Source organism: Anomaloglossus baeobatrachus, chromosome 3 (assembly GCF_048569485.1).
Source record: "Anomaloglossus baeobatrachus isolate aAnoBae1 chromosome 3, aAnoBae1.hap1, whole genome shotgun sequence".
In the NCBI taxonomy this organism is placed as follows: domain Eukaryota; kingdom Metazoa; phylum Chordata; class Amphibia; order Anura; family Aromobatidae; genus Anomaloglossus; species Anomaloglossus baeobatrachus.
Window position 1 is genome coordinate 222,260,253 of NC_134355.1, and position 14,772 is coordinate 222,275,024.

The 14,772-nt window shown below is 47.8% G+C and overlaps 1 protein-coding gene across 6 annotated transcripts in view; it reads left to right on the forward strand.

The window, feature by feature from the left end:
• LYST (lysosomal trafficking regulator) overlaps positions 1-14,772 on the forward strand; it is a 1,763,279-nt gene that overhangs the window by 416,068 nt on the left and 1,332,439 nt on the right. The window lies entirely within an intron of this gene.

Genomic DNA, 14,772 nt, shown 5'->3' on the forward strand with positions numbered 1-14,772 from the left:
GCCCTCACCAGTTCCCCAATCCTACAAGCCCCAGACTTTGCCCGACGGTTCATAGTTCAGACAGATGCCAGTTAATTTGGCGTGGGTGCAGTACTCAGCCAGGTAAATGGGGAGGGAGAAGAGCATCCGGTGGTGTTTCTTAGCCGCAAGCTCTTATCCCGGGAAGTGACCTACGCCACTATATAGGAGTGCCTCGCTATAGTGTGGGCCCTGCGGAAACTGCAGCTCTACCTATATGGACTCAACTTCACCATAGTAACTGACCACAACCCTCTCAGCTGGCTACATCAGGTTGCCGGCGACAATGGTAAGCTACTGCGGTGGAGCTTGGAACTACAGCAGTATGGTTTTACCATTCAACGCAAGAAGGGTGTTGAGCATGGCAACGCCGACGGTCTGTCCCGACAGGGGGGTGCCAGCGAGGTAGGCTTAGGAGAGGATCGGCAAATCAATCTCCCATGCTACCTCAAAAAGGGGGAGGTGTCATGTAAAACTCTCGAAGGGTCCTCACCCCCCCTCTTTGCCATCAGCCACAGATCGTCATGACGATTATCTGATCTGCCTGAAAGTTTAGGTTTTTATGACTTTGGGTGATGGTAGAACTGCAACCAAAGGATGCAAAGACAGACAATCCTTTGTTCTGTTGGAGGGAAAGACTGGTAATACAGTTTTTAAGTGCAACATTAACGTTAGAAAAATTAAAAGCATATTTCAAGAATCCTGTCGACTGGGAGATCGCTTGTATCACGTCAAATTAGTATGGGCCAGTAAATTCATGCTAGATGCGTTGTTTTTGGTATCTATGTAAATGTTAAATCGAGATATAAAATATGATGTTTATATCTTTCACCTGTGTGGCCCAGGGGCAAAGATATGTGAAAAGCTAGAATTAAGGAACCTTTGGGACAATCTTGGCACAGCCCACAAGAGACTGTAAAATGAGGTCACAGAGAAGGAGGGTTACCTAAGGCATAAGAGAGACTGGCTCCTTGATGGGGGGTTTCAGTACTGGAGTGCATCAGTAAGGGTGATGCTGGCTGATTATAACATGTTCTTATCTTGGAGTCCCTCCCTCCGTAAATTCAGACGTCACATCTATGGCACGAGTTTAGTAAGTTTCACGTTTATACCTTTTATGTTTATGTAACGGTCTATACTGCAATTGTATTGTTCCCTTTTGTAAATTCTTGTATATTTTTTAAACACTGCCTATTTTCGGATTAAATATATAAAATTTAATAGTTTCTTTCCTCATGCTTTATACACGAATCCAGAAACCCTGAAGGGCCTTATGCGATCTTTAATGGGTACCCAGACTGCCTGTGAAACGTCCGGTGGTGGCAGCGTAATTATTATTGCTATTGCATAGCATTATTGGAGTGCTATCAGTAAAGAAGTTGTCCAGTTACCAAAACTGATTTTTTTTTTCATAAATCTTACTAATATGTGCCTCTCCACACATCTATTATGTTATTTCAGCAATATTACCTTTTATCGTGCTCTAGCAGCACATCCTTATTGCTGGCTCCAGCTCTGATGGGGTTAATCTCTCTTCTGGCTTCCTGGGTTCAGTTACTACAACTCCCATAATTCTTTGTTGCTCTAGGGCTGTATCTAACCTATCTAACACTCACCCACTCAGCTCTCCACCCAAAGACTCCTCCCTGCCTCTTCCCTGTGGATGCACTGAGAGCAGAGCAATCACAGCAGAGACAGCCAAAGCTCCCAGCTGTGCACAAGGGGGGGAAGAAAGCATCTATCTTTTGCTTGTTCTCATATAGTTAATAGTCTGTGTGTGTGTGTACAGAAATTATGAATATTAGCCGATGCAACAATAAAAACAATAAGTGAAAACAATAATTGGGGGGAAAAAATGAAGGGGTCATGAGATTGCTTTTTTTCCCTCTTGCCTAGTCTCTGTGTGTTGTCCGTATCATCAGTGTGGCATGCATTTTTTTGCCTGTAGGCAAAAAGACGCAAACCGCATATAACTGGATCCTGTGGATTAATTGTGCAACGCATGCAACCGTTATTTTACTGGATCCTTCTGCAGAGGGACACAGAATTTATCGGCCGGCACTGGAGTCAGCTGAACTTCTGACCTTACAGCCCGCACACGCTGCGATGGATGCAGGTTAACAGCAGTCACTGCCTGCTGCCGATCACATGTGACCGTGTGCGGGCTGTGTGGTCAGGAGCTCAGCTGGAGTTCAGATCAGCAAACTCCAGTGTCGGCCGATCAGGCTGGGACCACACGGGGATTACTGATCCCCTCGCATGACACTCGTCTCACGCTGGCAGTACAGCAGACCCGAGTGTCATGCATGTGTCCCTGCGACTGAGGTCCGACTGTGCGGGCGGACCTCAGCTGCGGGGGGCGGTCCGGCACTCAGGAGGGGCGGGCCAGCGCTGCGGAGGGGTGGGCGGGCCGGCACTGAGGAGGGATGGGAGGGATTTATATCTCTCTCTTTCCTCCGTAGTCGGCTATTGCGATTCTCGCTTTGCACTCGAGGTATTTTTCTCTCACACCATACGCTTGAATGGGTAAAACTGAAAGAGTCTTGTGTTACAGTCGCAGCATGCTGCGATTGTTTTCTCGGTCCGATTAGGGCTGAGAAAATAATCACTTATATGCGCTGATACACAGGCTAATATTGGTCCTAAGGGAATGCGATGTTTTATCGTACTCCACTCGCACCGTTTTTCTCGCCGTGTGGCTTAGGCTTTACTTGTTCTGTATCCCCCTGCATTCATCGCAGCGTGTGCGGGCTGGAGTTCAGCTGAGTTTAGATCAGCTGACTCCAGTGCTGGACTGAACTCAGGTGACCTCACAAGCCCGCACACGCTGCGATGGATGCAGGGGGACACAGAACAAGTAATCGGCCGACACTGGAGTCATCTGATTACTTGTTCTGCTGGCGCTGTGGTCAGGAGTAGGCATGAGTGAGCAGTAGAATGCTCTGGTGCTTGATGGGCGAAGCCCATGTCTTCTTTTTTTTTTTTTAAATTCATTAAAAGTAAAAAAAAAAAAATACAAAAACAAAAAAAAAACAAACGCATAACCCTAGCCCTAGGGTCAGGGGTAATAAAAACAGTGTGGGCTCCCGCTTCATTTTCTATTGCTAAGGGTAACCCAAGTGGCTACTGGCTGCTAACCCCCTCTGCTTTGTGTTACCTTCACTTACAATGGAAAATCCAGGGAAGCTTTTTTTTTTTATTTAAAGGTTTTTGCCTAAAAACTTTACAAAAAATGACATTGGCTTTGCCAAATTTTTTGTACCCTAGCCAGGTACAGCAGGCAGGTACGGGCTGCCCCAACGCCCAGCTGCCTATTTGTACCCGGCTGGAAAGCCTTTTTTTTTTTTCTTATTTCATGAAATAATAAAAAAAAAAAAAGTGTGCTTCGCTCATTTTTTTATGTCCAGCCAGGTACAACTAGGCAGCTGGGGATTGGAATCCGCAGCCCAGGGTGGCCCAAGCTTTTTGGAGGGACAAGAGAGCGAACGAGCGAGGGACAAGAGAGCGAACGAGCGAGGGACAAGAGAGCGAACGAGCGAGGGAAAAGAGAGCGAATGAGCGAGGGAAAAGAGAGCGAACGAGCGAGGGAAAAGAGAGCGAACGAGCGAGGGAAAAGAGAGCGAACGAGCGAGGGAAAAGAGAGCGAACGAGCGAGGGAAAAGAGAGCGAACGAGCGAGGGAAAAGAGAGCGAACGAGCGAGGGAAAAGAGAGCGAACGAGCGAGGGAAAAGAGAGCGAACGAGCGAGGGAAAAGAGAGCGAGCGAGCGAGGGAAAAGAGAGCGAGCGAGGGAAAAGAGAGCGAGCGAGGGGAAGAGAGCGAGCGAGGGGAAGAGAGCGAGCGAGGGGAAGAGAGCGAGCGAGGGGAAGAGAGCGAGCGAGGGGAAGAGAGCGAGCGAGGGGAAGAGAGCGAGCGAGGGGAAGAGAGCGAGCGAGGGGAGAGAGCGAGCGAGGGGGGAGAGCGAGGGAAAAGAGCGAGGGAAAAGAGCAAGCGAGAGCGAGGGAAAAGAGCGAGCGAGAGCGAGGGAAAAGAGAGCGAGCGAGGGAAAAGAGAGCAAGGGAAAAGGGGGAGGGAGAGAAGAGAGGGGGGAGAGGTGCTCTGTCACCAACTTGCTCCACTCTGTGACTTGTTGAGCAGGTGACAGAGTGGAGACACCTGGTCCCATGCAGCAGGACAGGTGACAGAGCAGAGCGGTAACATGCTCTGCTCTGACACATGCGGCGCTGCATGTCACCAGCTTGTCAGTGTCTTGCTGCGTTCTGTAGTGCTGGTGGGAGGATATGATCACACCGCCCGTTCTCCTGACATCGGAGCAAAGCGGGCGGGTGGAGAGTGAGATCATATACTTACGTGACAGGGGGGGTGGTTTCAGACGAAGAACCCCCCCCTGTACTCCACACTGGCGCCCCGTGCCTCACCATCTGCCGGACGCTCAGCCCTCTTCACCGCTCCACACTGGCGCCCTCTGGATCCTCTTCTCGATGCTGGGCTGTGACGTGTAGTAGTCACCGCCCACAGCCCAGTCAATCACTGTGAGTGGTGCCAGCATCCTCTGACGTAACCGTCAAGTTTGAGAGCCCGGAACTTGACGGGACGTAAGCGGATACTAGTGGCCACAGCACCAGGGGGTCATGTGACCGGAACTGAGCGTGCAGGATAGCGCCGCTCAGTGCCAGAACTGCAAATAGAAGCCAATGAAGAAAACGCCTATAATGGTAAGTTACACTCATAGAGAAAATAAAAAAAATGGGTGAACCACCCCTTTAAGGGTACCGAGGTATATATATATTCCATTAGCGGGAATCGGTGATATATACATTTACCCTTGCTGTGAGACCTCCAATATTTGGCATTATCAGCTCGGCAGCCTCATTTTATGCATTGTCCTGCAGCACCAAAAGTGGCCTGTCGACAAGGGGGGCGCTGGAGAGTAGTCGTGTTTGTGACAAATCAGCGAACAGCTGCGGGATATCTGAGTGACTTTCCCGGCTGTTCGTAACAGTATTCAATACTTTTCCGTGTCATTTCTCATCTAATATATAAAGCCGAGTGTATGTGTGTGTGTATGTCCGCTAAAGAAATCTGTACCGTCGCATGTACAATCACAAAATTTTTCACAGACACCACATTTGACTCAGGGAACGTCATACTGTTTTGAGGGGATTTTTTATTATTTTTTTTTTTTTTTATTTATCCACATACCTGAGCATAATATTTTAAACAACAAAAACAAGTGTACAGATGCCACAAAGTATATTATTACTGACACCATTCCCTGAACCTAGTAGGCAGATCAAACCTTCTGCCAGCTCAGGTCTGGGTTTTATACTTGACAAACTATAAATGTGTTAAAGTAGAAAAAGAAAAAGAATAGAGAAGAAAGAAAGGAGAAACACAAACATGCACCCGGGGAAGACCAGGGCAACCAAGGTCAAAATATATGTCAAGGAGAAGGGAGGAGAGGGGGAGGGGAAGAGCCCTACCAAAGGGGGAACCATCACATATCCTCTACAACAATCTAGCTGTCAGTGATCAGTGCATTGTAATCCCCTGAGAATTTAAATTCCAACCACGGGAACCAAGTCCAATAAAAGCGCTCGTAACTGTCATATAGGGAGGACATCAAGTCTTCCATTTTCATGAGGTCATTGACCCTGGAGGCCCACAAAGCCAATGTGGGGGGAAAGTCAGACTTCCATCTCAAGGGGATGCACAGCGGCCATCACCAGAAAGCGTAACAGTGAGTGCTTGTAGGATTTGACCGATGACTCCAATAGCTGCAGTAGGAACAATTCCGGACCAAGCTCCTGAGTCGTGCCCGTCACCCGTCTGATCACCCTCTCCACATCTGACCATAACCCCTGCAAATTCGGACAAGACCAAAAGACATGTACAAAATCTCCCTCCCCCTCACCACATCTCCAGCAGGTGGGAACCACTCCTGGGAACTTCTGGTGTAACCTGGACGGGACCCTATACCATCTAGTTAGCATTATAAAATTAGATTCCTGGAGCCGCAAACTAATTGAAGTCTTATGTGCGAGGGTTAGAATCTTCCCGATTTGTTCATCTAACAGCATGATCCCGAGGTCCCTCTCCCACTGTCTCAGGCCAGAGGGGGGGAATCTTCTGGATTGACCAACATGGCATAAACCAAAGAGAGAGAGTGGCGCACGACCCCCTCACCCAAACAAATCTTTTCGAACTCAGTCGGGGGACCCTGGAATTGGTCGAACAATGGAAGCAAACCAAGAAAATGCCTGAGCTGCATAGATCTCCATACCCCCAATGCACAGGCAGCACGGCACCCTGTAAGTCAGACAAAGAGGGCCACCCACCCCCGACCCCCAGCTGACAAGCTCTAAACTTGTTACCTAAAATCCAGGTTCTAAAGACTTGATCAGTGATACCGGGGAGAACTACGGAGAGACTATTATAGGTAAAAGCGACGAGGGCACCGGGAGCAGGCATTTTTGAACCATTCGTTGTGCGCAGCACTCCAACGTTGCACCGATCGTCGGATGGGATCCCAAAGTCTGTGTGGAAGCTTTAGTAAGCCATGGAGCAGTTGGGAGGTGGACATTCGAAACGCTCTGCTCCACAAATACCCAAGGTTTTGTTGCGGCATGCCGACACCAGTCCACCTCCCTATCCAGATGAGAGGACCAATAATATAACTTCAAATCTGGGATGCCCAAACCACCCTTACTCTTGTGTCTACTTAGCAGGGAGCTGGATAGCCTTGCTGCTTGATTTGCCCAAACAAACTTCATTTGTACGGACGCGTTCTCCTTAAAGAAACTACTAGGGACCCGTATCGGCAGAGTCTGAAAGAGATATGAAAGGCGTGGAAGGACATTCATTTTAAAAATGTCACATCTCTGAAACCAGGTAAACAGACCCCTGGACCACCTCTGACAGTATTCTTTAATAGTCCGCAAGAGGGGGAGATAATTTAGACTAAAGAGTGAATTTACATCTGCCGCCAAATGGATCCCCAGATATTTCAGAGAGAGAGAGAAGCCCAGCTAAAGCTGAATGCAGACTGCAAAGAGACCACCAGATCCGGGGGAAGGGAGATATCCAGAGATTCGGATTTGGACATATTTATCTTAAAATTGGAGAGGGATGAGTATTTATCAATTTCATGCATCAGCTTAGCCGGGAAGATCCTGGGGTTGGTAATAAAAAAAAACCCAAAAGATCATCGGCATACGCCGAAATCTTATACACCCGGTTTTGAATACATGGACCAGAAATATGTGTTTTCTAATATGACATAGGAAGGGTTCTAGTGATAAAACAAAAATTAGTGGGGACAGGGGACACCCCTGTCTAGTGCCGTTAGAAATATAAAACCTGTCTGAGGTTTGGCCATTCACCCTGACAACAGCCATAGGAGCACTGTAGAGAGAACCGATCCACCGTAACAACTCCCAAGGTCCAATGCCCAGAGACTCTCCTCTATGAAAATCCAATTTATTCTATCGAAGGCCTTTTCAGCATCTGTGGAAAGTAGCATTAAAGGCGACCCACCTCTTTGAGCCTGATATATTAATTTCAGGGCCTTGGTGGTGTTGTCTTTAGCCTCTCTACCCGGCAAAAAGCTCGCCTGATCTGGGTGAATGACCCCTCCCAGCAAAGGTGACAACCTACCCGCCAATATTCTTGTAAACAACTTCAAATCAGCATTGAATAGGGAAATAGGGCGATAACTTGAACAAAGACAGGGGTTCTTGCCCTCTTTTGGGGTCACTACGATGTCAGTAGCCAACTAGGGAGGGGGGTTAAAGGACATTGAGCCACGTTATTAAAGGCTCGCAGGAACGCCGAATGAAGAAGACTCATCTTCCCGTAGTAGACTAAAGGGAGTCCATCATGACCCCCGGGGCCTTACCCAAAGGGGAGTCCCTGATATCAGCTATGAGTTCTGACTCTGATATAGGTCTCTCCAAATCCAAGACATCCCCCGGAGCAAGTCACCCCATGCCCGAATTGCTTATATACAGCTGTATACGCTTACGGAGGTCCTCAAGGTAATTCTCAGACTGGAAAACGCCAATGAGTAGAGAGAAGAGTAAAAGGCCTTAAACGCCGTTGCAATGTTTTTACGGAGCACTGCCAACTTTCCCCCAGGGGACCGCATCTTAGGAACATACCCCCGTAATCTATGAGTCCATAATGCCCTAGCCAGCGTTCTGCTGCTCTTTTTTCCAAACTCGCCGAAGTGGCGCCGAGATCTGACCAGTGTACTTTTTGCCTTTCCAGTCAGCGGAGTACGTAACTCTCCATTTTTTAACCCCTTTACGACCCATGACGGATATATCCGTCATGGATTATGTGAAGTTAATCCCCGCCCCCTGCCGTGGGCAGGACACGGCGATCCGCGCACATATCAGCTGTTTTTAAGAGGTGACATGTGCGCCTGCAAGTTACAAGTGGAATCGCTTCCACCTGCAACTTTTAACCCCTTACATCTCGCTGCCAAGATGTATATGCGCGCGGCCATTCATTTAATTTACGGCCGCCCCCACCATGATCACGTGACTTTTTGTGGTTGCCATGGTAGCACAGGGTCATGTGATAACGCCTGTAGCTAACATGAGTCACTTTTGTTTTCACTCGGCCCGGAGCCAAATGAAGCAGAAAGTGAGCATATTTGCTGTTTACAGCTGTGTAGCTGTGATCAGCAGATAGGGCAGAGCGAGCAGATTGTTGATCTATATAGCCCCCTAGGGGGACTAGTAAAATAAAAAAAAAAAGTTTAAAAAAAAACCCCTAAAAGTTCAAATCACCCCCTTTCACCCCATTGAAAATTAAAGGGTTAAAAAAATAAAAAATATACACATTTGGTATCGCCACGTTCAGAAATGCCCGATCTATGAAAATATAAAATCAATTAATTTGATTGGAATTTTTTTGCCGCTACGTTGTTTACCAAACGGCAAAATTACGTTTTTTGATCGACGAAGTTTTACGCAAAATGCAATAACAGGCAATCAAAACAGCATCTGCGCAAAAATGGTACCATTAAAAAAGTCAGCTCGAGACGCAAAAAATAAGCCATCATTGAGCCATAGATCCCAGAAAATGAGAACGCTACGGGTTTCGGAAAATGGCACAAAACATATGCCTCTTTTATTTGACAAGCTTGTGAATTTTTTTAACCCCTTAGATACAAGTAAACCTATACATGTTTGGTGTCTACAAACTTGCACCGACCTCAGGCATCACAACAACACATAAAGTTTACCATATAGTGAACATAGTGAATAAAATATCCCAAAACCTATTGTGCGATCACACTTTGTTTTTCAGTTTTTCCACACTTGGAATTTTTTTGCTGTTTTCCAGAACACTATATGGTAAAACTTATGGTTTCGTTTAAAAGTACTACTTGTCCCACAAAAAACAAGCCCTCATATGGCAAGATTGACGGAAAAATAAAAAAGTTACGGCTCTCGGAAGATGGGGAGCAAAAAAGAAAAACTGAAAGCGCCCAGGGGCTGAAGGGATTAAGCAAAAGAGTGCCAACCACAAGATCCATGGAACCCTTATGCTTAAGTTCTAACTGAAGAATTTCAGACGAGAGCAGAAATCTTCTCGGCATGTTCACTTTTTAAGCGCGCTCCATGCTTGATAAAGAGACCTCTAACAACACACTTATGTGCCTCCCACACTACATTAGGCGACACCTTCTCCGACATGTTACCCTCCAGATATTCCTTCACGGCAGTCTGCACCTCTTCCATTACCGACGGGTTGGCAAAACAGGAGGTATTCAAGGTCCAGTGACTCTTTCTGCCAATAGCGGTCCTCAGATTGACAGAGTAACCATAGCGTGATCCAAAACTGTAATACTCTCGATTTACGCTGCCACCAGAGAATAAAGATCACCATGTTTAACAAAGAAGTAGTCCAGATGAGAATCACAGTCATAGGCCCACAAATAAAAAGTGTAATCCTTCTCTGATGTATGCAACAACTGCCAATAGTCTATCAATTGATGCTCCTGGAAACCCCATCTTATGCGTCGCAAATCTAATTGAGATAAATACGAGACCCCCTTTGAGCAATCTATGGAGAGGTCAAGAAATATGTTAAGGTCCCCCCAGCACCAAAGTACCCTTCGCAAATTTCTCCACCGATTGCAAGAAACGAAGAAGCGCGGAACACTGGCTTCTGTTCGGCAGGTATGCCGCCGCTAGAGTGAAAATCTGGGATGCAATATGGCCCTTTACTAGAAGCAACGTGCCCTCCTCATCTGAATGCGACTACAGGAACTCCCAGGAAATCGATCCCGGAATCAGAATGGCTGTCCCCCTAGATCTAGGATCCAGTGACTGGGAGTGATACACCAAAGGGTACCTTTTATCCGAGAGTCTATAGGGCCGTTCCGAGCAGTAGTGGGTTTCTTGTATGAATGCTACCTGGATACGGTCTTTTCACAACATATTCAGCAGGATGGAGTGCTTCTCGGGGTTATGTAGACCCTTCACAGACTGCTCAGGGTTCACCATGTTTTGCTAGTATTCCTTCAAAGAGATAAAGAACTGAGCACCGAAGTACCCCCAGAGGCAGAGAATAAATACTAAGAGGAGGGAAACACCAATTAACTTACACACAATAGACAAAAGGACTAGTCGCTCTCAGGAGAGCAAGAAAGACAGAGGAATACAAAGGAAAGGAGGGAAATAAAAAGAAAAGAAGAGCGACGAAAATAGAATGAACCTAAGAAAGCTCAAAGCAAACCCGCGGACCACGGTACCAGCCCGAGGTCCACAGAAAAGAAAAGGGGGGCAAGAATAGACATGCTGAAGGACACTATCCTGCACCTGCAATAAGAGAACCATAAGCAACCCCCCTCTACACAATCCAGAGAATGGTGGTCGCACAACTTTCTCCGCCCACCCACCACCCCAGACCCCAGAGACTCGGGCGAGAGCGATAACATCACTAACAGTGGTGGCAGCATGAAAAAAAGCCTGAGGGAAAGCGCGACGGGAAGAAGGCACTCCGCCTCAACTCATTCTGGCTACAAAATTAGAAGAGAAGAAAAAAGGAGGCAACACCAACTATTACGGGAAGAACCCCTACTTGGAGAACCTGTCAGCCACTTTCGTCCATGATGTTGTTGCGGACAACCGTCCCCCTCTTCTCCCTTCTCCAGAGTTGGAGTCCAGTGAAAGCCAGTCAGGTAGAGACATCTCGGAGGTCCCCAGAAAGGAAAACAGCTTTGGGAGATCCGCGTGTTTTTTAAGCAAGAACAGTCATTTTTGCGAATATCTGGTGGAATGGATGACCCCTCAATACAAAGCATAAACTTCCTTTTCCTTAATTCTACACACGAGAGGGTGAAGCTGCCTTCTCATGAAAAGAGTCCTGTCAGAAACATCCGAGAACAGCGACACCACAGCGCCCTCCATTTCTACCGGACTGGTGCCTAGGCCCCCTGCAGGATCCGTTCTTTGTCCCCATAGTAGTGTAAGTGGCACAAAACATCTCTAGGGGAGGAGGAGAGACAAGCATTTGACCTGGTTACTCTGTGAATCCTCTCAAACGGAAAGGTGGCTTCCACAGGCCTGTTTGTAACTGTGTTGAAAATAGCCAGAACCCTTGTGCACAAAGCCTCCTGAGTCCAGTCCTCTGGTATACCTTTAAGAAGAACATTGTTTCTGCGGCTCCTGTTTTCCTGATTATCCAGGAGAAGTGCTAGATCTCGTATATGATTATTGGACGATTCGTAGTCTTTCTGCAGCTGGTCCATTCTACTCTCCAGGGACAACTGGGCCAGTTCTTTAGCAAAGACCCTGTCCCCAAACTCCACAATCTCCTCTTACAGCTGTCAATGCAGATATCTGGGACTGCTCTATTTTCTTCATCACTGCCTCAAAGTCTCTTTTTGCTAGGCAGGGCCAGAATACGCTCCCTGAGAGCCTGCAGATCCTGTGGTGCAGAGGAATGCTGCAGAGGGGTATTAGAGCCACTGTATCCACTCATCTCAGAGGTAGAGGGCCCCACTGGGCTAAAGATTGCAGCCACCCCTTTGTCTCCCTTTGGGAACTAACCCCGTCTCATCTTCTCTCTGGTCAGACAGCACGTGTCGGGCCTCATCCCTGGCAACCACTGCTGACTGCAAAGGCCTGCAGGGGGTCTCCCCAAGCCCTGCCGCCCCCTCTTGCGCCTGCAGGTTGAGCACTCTCTGGGGAAGTCCCTCCTGGCACACGCTGAGAGCCGGCCCTCACCATCTTGGTTCCTGCTGACTGCGGGGATCCAGAAGTTAGAGCAGAAAGGAAGCGCGACAAGCTCCCCGGGGGCCTCAAACTCGCTGGCGCCGGGGTAGGAGCGGATGCCACCCTTTTCTTAGGGGACATATCGGGCTCTGTAGGCTCAGAGGGAGAAGAGAAGCAAGTTGGTGTGTGCTGGATCTCCAGCAAAGCACGTCCTCACACTGCCATGTCCAGGATACGCACCATTTGAGGGCAATTTTTAACCCCGCGCTTTAGTTATTTGCCAAAAAACCTGCCTCCATTAAAGTCAATGTAGCTGGGAGCCACAATGCAGCCAGAACTTCAGAAGAATGTTGGCATGTCACAATGCGCAGCCACACCTTTGAATGGAATGTTGGCACAATGCAGACAGGGAAAGAGACGGACATGGAGGGAAAGAGATGGACAGGGAGGGAAATAGACGGACAGGGAGGGAAAGAGACGGACAGGGAGGGAAAGAGACGGACAGGGAGGGAAAGAGACGGACAGGGAGGGAAAGAGACGGACAGGGAGGGAAAGAGACGGACAGGGAGGGAAAGAGACGGACAGGGAGGGAAAGAGACGGACAGGGAGGGAAAGATACGGACAGGGAGGGAAAGAGTCGGACAGGGAGAGAAAGAGTCGGACAGGGAGGGAAAGAGACGGACAGGGAGGGAAAGAGTCGGACAGGGAGGGAAAGAGTCGGACAGGGAGGGAAAGAGTCGGACAGGGAGGGAAAGAGTCGGACAGGGAGGGAAAGAGTCGGACAGGGAGGGAAAGAGTCGGACAGGGAGGGAAAGAGTCGGACAGGGAGGGAAAGAGTCGGACAGGGAGGGAAAGAGTCGGACAGGGAGGGAAAGAGACGCACAGGGAGGGAAAGAGACGGACAGGGAGGGAAAGAGTCGGACAGGGAGGGAAAGAGTCGGACAGGGAGGGAAAGAGTCGGACAGGGAGGGAAAGAGTCGGACAGGGAGGGAAAGAGTCGGACAGGGAGGGAAAGAGTCGGACAGGGAGGGAAAGAGTCGCACAGGGAGGGAAAGAGTCGCACAGGGAGGGAAAGAGTCGCACAGGGAGGGAAAGAGTCGCACAGGGAGGGAAAGAGTCGCACAGGGAGGGAAAGAGTCGCACAGGGAGGGAAAGAGTCGCACAGGGAGGGAAAGAGACGCACAGGGAGGGAAAGAGAGACAGAGAGAAACACGGAGACAGAGAGAGACAGACAGTTACTATCCCGGGCAAGGCCGGGTACTACAGCTAGTCTAATATATAAAGCTGAGTGTATGTATGTGTGTGCGTGTATATGTATGTCTGCTAAAGGAATCTACACTGTCGCATTTACAATCACAAAATATTCCTCAGACACCTCATTTGACTCCTGAAACGTCATAGACTATGCAACAAAGGACATTTTTATAAACAAAAATTTCTGGGTATCAGGTGTAATACAAAGTAATAATCTATGGCCACTCCAGGAATGCATATATTTAAACAAGGGGAAAAGGAGTGCTAAATGACCAAACATAATATCAATGATTGCAGTCATAAACCTTGTATTTATCAAAGTGCAAACATATTTATTTATGTGAAAATCCCCCCCGAAGAAGCAACACAAGCGAAACGCATTGGGGCTTCTTTCTAGATTGGATCTCTGCCCTGGCACTTGCCAAGCACTCTACACTTTGATAACTGGGTAAGCAGCAAACGTATTATGTAATTGTATTATGAGGAATTTCCTTCCCTCCCCTCTGTTTTTTGTGATTGCTGCTTGCCCATAGTGGTATATTAAGTTTTCTATTGGGCAGTTGTCCACCTGTGTGGGAATGATTTTCTGGGTCCCCCTTTTTTCCTGCATATCATGTCGTCTTTCTATTGTATCATGTGATTTTATCCTTGTTCTAGTGATTTTCACATAAATAAATATGTTAACACTTTGATAATTACAAGGTTTATGACTGCAATCATTGATATTATGTTTGGCCATTTAGCACTCCTTTTCCCCTTGTTTAAATAAAGGACATTTTTAGTTTAAGACAACTTACGTGTGTGCTATTATGATATCTGTAGAGATAGATGGAGACACAGGGAGCTGGAGAAGCATGGAGACACACAGCCAGATGCACGGAGACACACAGCCAGACCCACAGAGGGGCACCCAGCCAGAAGCACAGAGAGGCATACAGCCAGACAAAGGCACAGAGAGGCACACAGCCAGACAAAGGCACACAGAGAGAGGCGCACAGAGAGACACAGAGTGACACAGACAGAGAGAGTGGGAGAAATGCAAAGTCCTACATCTGGGTAAAAGAAATGTAAAAAGCATTTATAGTATGGGAGGAATAGCACTAGGTGATGGCACCAGGGAAAGGGGCATGGGCATAATAGTGGATCCCAGATTCAACATCAGCCAACAATGCGGAGCTGCAGCTAAAAAGGCCAACAAAATTCTGGGATGTATCAAGACAAGCATTGAATCTAGATCAAGAGAGGTAATTATTCCCCTATACTCTACC